The sequence below is a fragment of the Sceloporus occidentalis genome, unplaced genomic scaffold (genome assembly GCF_023333645.1).
Source record: "Sceloporus occidentalis isolate IW3139 unplaced genomic scaffold, rSceOcc1.0.p SCAF_4, whole genome shotgun sequence".
Taxonomy (NCBI): Eukaryota; Metazoa; Chordata; class Lepidosauria; order Squamata; family Phrynosomatidae; genus Sceloporus; species Sceloporus occidentalis.
In genome coordinates this window covers 29,308,299-29,316,989 of record NW_028316984.1, presented here as the reverse complement: position 1 = coordinate 29,316,989, position 8,691 = coordinate 29,308,299, and positions in this window count along the sequence as shown.

Here is an 8,691-nt window from a genome sequence, read left to right as displayed (position 1 = left end):
AGGAATAATATCATCTCCCTTTGACCTGGGAACAGACCCTTTAGCTAAGAAGACAAAAAATATTCTCTCTATGTGTATGTAAAGAGGCCTTGTAGCACCTTTGAGACTCACTGAAAGAAAAGTGGACAGCATGAGCTTTTCTAGACTTCAGTCTATTTCCTCACATCTGCTGAAGTAGACTGAAGTCTAGGAAAACTCATGGTGCCAACATCTTTCTAGTAAATTATTTCTGATTTATGGAGACCCTAAGGCGGTGAACCTATCATGGGGTTTTCTTGGCAAGATTTGTTCAGAGGAGGTTTGCCACTGGCTGAGGCTGAGGCTGAGAGAGAGAGTGACTTGCCCAAGATAACTCAGTGGGTGTCTATGGTCAAGTCAGGAATCGAGCCGTGGTCTCCAGGGTCCTAGTTCAACACTCAAGCCACCATGCTAGCTCTCTTCTCAAAAGCTTACAGATTGTTTCAGCAACTGAAGAGTCTTCTTCCATTCGTTTATCCCTCATGTAACAGGAAAGGAAATCTCCAGTTCTTAGTGGAGGCTACCTGTACTGTGCTGCATATTCCACTGATTTTATTGAGACTTAGGCCAGGTAAAGACTGGTGCCTTACTCCAGCCTGGGACTGATTTTAGGGATTGGGAGAGCGGAGCATCCACACGCTCCCGAGCCCTACTGCGCACCATGGGCACCATCATGGCTCACCCCCATCCACACAGGGCCACCATGATGACATACGCACACCGCAGTGTCCAAACGGCACCTTGTGTACATCATCAGTGAATGCGAGGGCTCCAATGGCACCCTGGGCGCATTCCAGAAAGAACCAGTTGGAAGGCAACAACCTAAGATATGCAAATGACATGATACTACTAGTGGAAAACATCACAGACCTGGAACAACTACTAAGGATGATTAAGGAAGAAAGTGCAAAGGCAGGCTTACTCCTGAACATAAAGAACACAAAAATAGTAACTATAGAAGATTACACAAGTTCAACCTAGACAATGATGAAATAGAAACAGTAAAAAAGTTCTCGTACCTTGAATCAAACATTGATCAGAATAGGAACTGTCAAGAAATCAGAAGAAGACTAAGAATGGGAAAGGCAGCTCTGAAAGAACTAAAAAAAGATCCTAAACAGTTAAGACATACAACTGACCATGTAAGTTAGAATTGCACAAATCATTGTATTCCCTATTACCATATATGGATGTGAGAGCTGGACAGTTAAGTGGATAAGAAGAAAATCAGTTTATTTGACATGTGCTGAAGAAAAGTCCTGAGGATACCATGGACAGCCAAAAAGACAAACAAATAGGTCCTAGACCAAATCAAACCTGAATTCTCCCTGGAAGGCAAAATTATTAAGTTGAGGCTGCCATACTTTAGCCACATCGTGAGAAGGCAAGATTCACTGGAAAAGACAATAATGCTAGGAAAGGTGGAAGGATGTAGAAAGAGAGGAAGGCCGCATGCTAAATGGATGGACTCTATTGAGGAGGTTACATGTATGAGTTTGCAGGAACTAAGCAGAGCAGCGCAGAACAGGGAGTCATGGAGATGTCTCATCCACAGGATCGCCATAAGTCAGGATCAACTCAAAGACAGTTAACAGCAATAACAACAACTTTCAAGTTGTTTCCTCCTTATTGACAACCATAAGGCAAATGCATCATGAGATTTTCTTGCAAAATTTATTGAGGGAGTTAGCCATTGCCTTCTTAGGAAGCCAAGAGAGTGTGAGTTGCTGAAGGCCACCCAGTGGATGGCCGAGCAGGGATTCAAAACCTTGTCCCCTGGAGTCCTAGTCCAACTCTCAAACCACCACACTACACTGGCTCTCTAAGTAACTGTCCTATGCTCATTTCATATTGCATAGAATCTTCATTTATTAAACCACATAGTATCTTGAATATTATTTCAGGGATGTTATGCTATTTTTTTGTGAATTCTTAATCCTCAGTATCAAAGGTATAAACATATTTACAGTGTGTTCCCAACACCTGAGAGTAAGGATGGGCATGTCCCAAGGCCAGGAGGCTGCCTTAGGCCCCAATCACGACACCCACACCCACCACTGCCAGGTTTACTGTGGCAGTTACACAAGTAGTATTCCTCCTTAAATCAAAGATGTACATGCTTGGATGACTTATTTCCAAATAACAATGTTGTTCCCTCCCCCCCCCCCCTTTTAAAACAAGTGCTTTGTTTATAGGTCAAACTGCATTTCCAATAAATATCCAGGAGCATGATTTCACTTGTAAAAGAGCTGTGTACCAAGGAAAAAATCAATTGGAATTGAAACTGGAATTGGAAGAAGGTGCATGTGGATGTGCACCTCAATATAAATGCATTTCCCTTCCCAGTGTGACCACAGTAATGGCAAATTTGGAGGGAACAGGGGAGAAGGATTGGGCAGGGGCCTGCATCGGACACACAGGCCACACATTGCCCACCTTTGTCTCATAGAAATCCTATTAGAGGGAATAAGTAAGAAAAAATATATGGTACAAATTAGGGGGGGCACTTGTACACCACCAGAAAAGAGGAAATGCATCACTCCAAAAGAGGGTACCAATTTACATACAATTAGTATGGAATAATTTGTATGTATAGACAGTTGAATGCACATTTAGAAATAGGCAGTATGACTCAAAGAGAACTGCAACACAACTCAGCACAGAAGGGATTTGAAAAAAAACAATGACTGGGTGACCTGTGCAGTTCCTCAGTCTCAGTCTACTTTTCCAGATGCTCTGGGACTGGGACTGGACAGCCCCAAGAAAAGAGCACCTCTTTAAACAGGAGATTATCACTTGTAAAGCAGGATGCACAGACACCCCAGTACATGCACACACAACACACACACACACACCAGTGATACTATAAGGAGGGAAAGAGGTATGGATTGTGATTTTGGATTTTTTACAATAATTTTATCAAGTTATGTTTAAACAGAAGTTAGAACATCATTCTCCTAGGAATTTTTTGGCTGTGGATTCCAACAGTGACTGGATAAGATTGGCTTTCGGGTTCCTTCCACTTCTCTTTAAACTTTCCTGTAGGCTGGAAAATTCCACTTTTGAAACTATGACTTTAAACCTGCCTGAGTGTGTGAAGGGGATTATTAAGACAGTAACCAACTGTTCCTTACTGAAGAAAGTGTTCATTGTATGAACTTAAGAATATTAGTATATAATATTAATACTATATTATTATAACTAAAGTATTTATAGTATATTAATAATGTAATGTTTAATATTAAAGGATCAGTTACATATATGATCAATGTATATTAAGTTTAAAGGAAATAAATTTTAAAATATTAGTACCAGGCAAGATACTGTCACATTCTAGACCAGTGATGGTGAACCTTTTTCGTTCGGCATGCTGGGGGCAGAGCTTCCGCCCTCTGGGGGACGGGGGTTCTGGGGCAGAACTTTCCCTTGCACCCTTTCCCGGCCTCCAGCTGTCTCTAGAAGTCAGGGAAAATTTGGGGAGGGGGTGACGGGCATGCGCCTGCTCCTCCTGCCCTTACCTTGGCCTCCAGCTGTCTCTCAGAGACATCTGTGGATCAGTAAGGGCCCGTGGGGGTAAAAGCAATGGGTCCGCGGCCCCTGCTCCTCTCCTTGGGGCTTTGCTAGTCCTGAGGTGTTCTTAGAAGGACACCTCAGGACTAGCAAGGCCCCGCGGGGAGGAGGAGGAGGAGGCCCATGGCCCCTGCTCCTCTCCTCGGGGCTTTGCTAGTCCCGAGGTGTCCTTGGAAGGACACCTCAGGTCTGGCAAAGCCCTGTGGGGAAGAGAAAGAGGCGTCTGCTCACCCTCTCCTTCCAGGGCTTTTCCTCAGCTCGAAAGGACTCCTCAGAGCCCTTTCGGGCAAAAGAAAGGGAAGCCGGGGGGAAAGGACTGGGCACACAACCCAGGCCTCTCCTCCGCCTGAATGGGCTCCGAGGGGCCCGTTCGTGCAGAGGAAAGGGAAACCGGGGGGAAGTGGACAGGGCACATGACCCAGGCCTCTCCTCCCCGGGCCTTTCTTCTGCCTGAATGGGTTCCAAGGGACCCATTCGCGCGGAGGAAAGGGAAGCCAGGGGGGAAGAGGACTGGGCACGCAGCCCATCCCTCTTCCCCATAGACCTGTCCCAGCCCCCAGCTATCTCTCTGGAGATAACTGGAGGCCGGAAAAGGTCTCTGGGGAGGAGCCACTGGCACGCGCTGATCACTCCTCCTGCCTTTGCCCTTTTCCCAGCCTCCAACTGTCTGGGAAAGGCCGGGAGAGGACTGGGAGGAGGAGCCAGACACACGTGTCTCTGGCTCCTCCTGAGCGCCATTTTCTGGCTTCCCGCTGTCTCGGAGAGACAGTGCAAGGTCCGAAAATGGCAGGGAGGAGGTGGAACAGGCACGCAAGTGCCTCTTCCACCTTCTCCCTCACCCCGTGTCTGGTGAAATGGCATCACATGCCACCCGTGGCACATGTGCCATGGGTTTGCCATCACGGTTCTAGACAGTATGTAGCAATTTTTAGACAAACTGAGCAAAAGAATTTGTAGCACAAGCTTTCATAGACTTAATCTACTCAGATGCATTTGAGGAAGTAAAATAAGTCTACAAAAGATTATGCTACAACTTCTTTTCACTCAGTTTCAGCTCTTCCAGACTGCAGAAATTAAACCACTTTAATCTGCATGCTTTACACAGTATGTAAAGAGATCTTGTAGCACATTTGAGACTAAGTGAAAGAAAGAAGTTAGCAGCATGAGCTTTCATAGATGTCAGTCTACTTCCTCAGATGCATCTAGTGATCTGCTCTAGACATAATACGCTTAAAGCAGAGATATAATGGAAAGTAGAAGAAGCAGTGTGTTTTCTGAACCATATCATTTGGTGGCAGTTATGCACCTACTGGGATGTTGCAAGAGGACAGAAGCACAGAATAGTACTCCCGCTGACCCAAAATTTTAAAGTTGTATGCATGGTACATGGTGGTGTTGGCATAAGAAATAAACGTCTTGTATCTTTTCTCTCTCCTCCCAGCACACCCAACATACTGCTCTCCTGCAGAACATTATGATGAAATGACCTGGGCACCTCTGGACCTGTGCCATTTCAATCCAGTAGCACAGCAACGACCGTAAAATGAAGATGATTGTAAAAGCAACAGTTTCTAGATCATAGTGCTCTGACATGCTTACATCTAGCAAGGCAGCCAGGATAGGATCAGAAGCATTAATTTCTATTTTTGATTAACCAAAGTTTAGCAAATGACTTCTAAACCAAATCATGAAGTTAAAGTTAATGATGGTTTGTTGAAACAAACCAGCTTGAAATTTCAAACAAAACCTAGTTTAGGCTAGCCACAGTTTGTTAGGATGGGATGATACTTAAGCAAAAATAAAATGGAAAAAAAATCAAAGCAAAAACATCCTTAAGTCCTCCTTGCATCCATGCTGGAGTCCACATAAAGAAAACTTATGACTAGCACACAAAGTTAATGTTGCTGTTACAGTCACAGTACTGCATAGCACATTAGAATAACACTTTTCAGTGTTCTAACAAATGACTCTTAATATTTCATTACCTTTACAGTATGTGACATTTTAAATAACAGGTGGGTCATCTGCTGAATTAGGTATATAGGCATGCCAACCAGTAATTTGCTTTCCTATGGAAGCTCCTTTTAAAATATTTCTGGCTTTAATATGGTGCCAACAGTTTCTGTCAATGAATCACAGAAGTCATCTTTCTCAAAGGAAGAACAGTTTTTTAGTACAGGAATTAAACTTTAGTGACAAAGTAGCTTAATAAGTACTTTGACTCATAGTTCAAACAAAAAATGATGACATGAATTTGAATTTGCTAACATATTTGAATGAATGCTTTTGTTTGTTGACTGAAGACTTTTCAAGGCCAGGATAATTACAAATAATATTTAATCATTTTTCTTTAATTACTTTACCAATTAAACTTAATATGGTTTTATTATGATTCCAGCCAATATTTTAAATTTTACATTAAAATATAAACATCATGTTTTACTTTACATTTTATTCAGATATTTCGCATCTTATACTGTACCTTCACTATCTTTATAAGTTTTTCATTGCAACTGTAGGAATGGGTCACCACATTCATTTAGGGTGTATCTACACTGTAGAAATAATGCTGTTTGACACCTCTTTAAGTGTTGTAGCTCCATCCTATGGTATCCTAAGTTTTGTTGATTTACAAAGCCTTCTTTGCCAAAGACTACTGGTACCTCACAAAACTACAATTCCCCTAGCAGTTAAAGTCGTGTCAAACTGCATTATTTCTACAGTGTAGATGCACCATTAGATTTAGATCCCACCTTTCTTCCGTGGCTTCTCCTATTTCTATACAGAGAATCAAAATGGATTGGTGGTTCCCTCTGGGAGTACTGACAATGGGTAGCATCTTCTCTTGCATTGGAAGATGGCAGGCAGGCCACCCTGCACCATACAGTCCCCTCCACCAACATCTTCCTCTCTTTAGCATCTTCTGCCTGAGGCAGTTGCCTCACTCTGCCTAATGATAGGGCCAGCTCTGTTGCAAGTTGTGATTGTGGGCCACAGAAAGTTGCAATGCATTAAGGCATCCCTACCACCATCACTCCCTCTGGAGCCAGTGCAGGTAGCTCAAGCCAGGCCAGCTATATCTGGGGGTCATGCGGGGATAAAGCACCATTCCATTGTTTGTGAATGTTTCTCAAAACAATCACAGTCAAATAGTAAGTACTCTATTTCCCCATAGTTTGGTATGCTGGATTTACAACATCTGAGCTGGAGCTGTTGTGGCTTCTCTGATCAGCTGTAACAATCTCAACAAGATGTGCACAGCTGCATGGACTATGTACTGTCTGGGAACTCAGCTGCACATGGATTTTGCTTGCTTCAATAATGGATTACAGGACGTGGGTTGTAGCACAGTGCACCGAGTGCCAACAGGTAGCTTCCCATATCAGTGGGGGTGGTGAATCCACTACAGATTTAAGCCTGAACTTCAAAGGAGGTATTCAGAGTGATGGAACCTATACTGGAAATAGATTAAAGCATCTTGGAGAAACTCCTTTACAATTCAGAATGGATTCACTCTGTTTTCAGGGTAGATTTACTGTCCCGCTGCCACTTAGTACAGCCATTGGGGGATTTTGCCCCAACTTCTTTTTCAGAACTTATAACAAGACTTTATTGCAAAAGCCTAGATGGGCTTTGGGGTTCCTTCCAATTCTATGAGTCTTTCTTTAAATTTTCCTATAGGGTGGGAAATTCCACTTTTGAAACTCACGAGTTTATCAGACAAGGGGAACTGGAAGTATAATCCGATGGCAATCTGAACGCAATCATGGGGTTTCGCGTTATTGCATGATAGACTGCCACACATAAATTCGGGCAATGGCATGCTATTTTTGGGCAATGGGAAGCCAGTTCGAATGCAATGCACATTCACATAATTGCGCTAAACTACCAACTTTAAGTGAATGCGTTCTGGCCCCACTTTCTTTTCATTCTAATTTAAGAGAAATTCCTCCCGTTTGATAAACTCCTAAGACTTGCTCTGAAGGAAATTCTGTTGAAACCAGTGGCACTTTCAAAAAGCACTTTTCAGAGCAGGTGAGCAAAAGTATGAATCTCATGTATATGCCAAATTGCTGCAAATTAAGAGACTACATCAGATAACAGCGCAATCCTTAGTATCTTTATTTGTATGTTGTCTTGAGTGCACTGGGAGCAAACATCCCCCATATATAGGTTTCCATCCTTATTTGGACTTTTGCTCTCCCCCCCCCCCCCCCGCCTTGGATAAATCAGAAAAATAGTAAGATATGTTCTATTTTCCCCCATATGAAAGGTTTTATTCCCCACTGGTTTTTAAAGCACTGTGTTATATATTGTGAAACTAGAAAGTAATTGTACCACTGGTTCTCTTCAACATTTCTCTCACTACCTTTACTCTAGAGAACCTGTTCGATGATAACAACTTCAGTTTCAGATTCACAATTTCAGATTCACATGTAGACATAACAATAACATCAGTGCAGAAGAAGGGGGTACTGGTAAGCTCATAGAACTGCCAAGGATTGCGCCATTATGAACAATCGATCAATCAACTGATTGATTGATTGATTGATCAGTCGATTGATCGATCGTCTATGTATCCAAAGTTAACCTCCATACCTACATCTCCCAAAAGCCTAATGAAGACTGAGAAGATCCATGGGTACAGACTGCTGCCAACTCAACATGCCCAGTAGTTGCAGAATGCCAGCTGCTGTTGGAGCTAAAACTGGAAGACTGGCGATGGGTAGAGGGGGGACATGGAATCAGGCAGCTGGAATCCTTGACAGGGAACACAACACAATGCAGCCCATTGCTGCAACTCCCACTTGTAGCTCTCCTGTACACATTAGCAGTGCCAGATTTATGCATAAGTTATGTAAGGGACAGTTTGGGGGCTGAAATTATTTGGGAGCTCTAAATGCTAGGAGGCAGTGAGATGAGGGTGAGCCAGCATAGTATAACAGTTTGAGTGTTGGAGTAGGAATATGAGAGACCAGGTTTCAAATTGCCACTCAGCCATGGAAACTCCCTACCCTACGTTACCTAAGTGACAAGGCGCACACTCTCGGCCTCAGAGACAAGCAATGGCAAACCTCTGAATACATCTTGCCTAGAAAACAT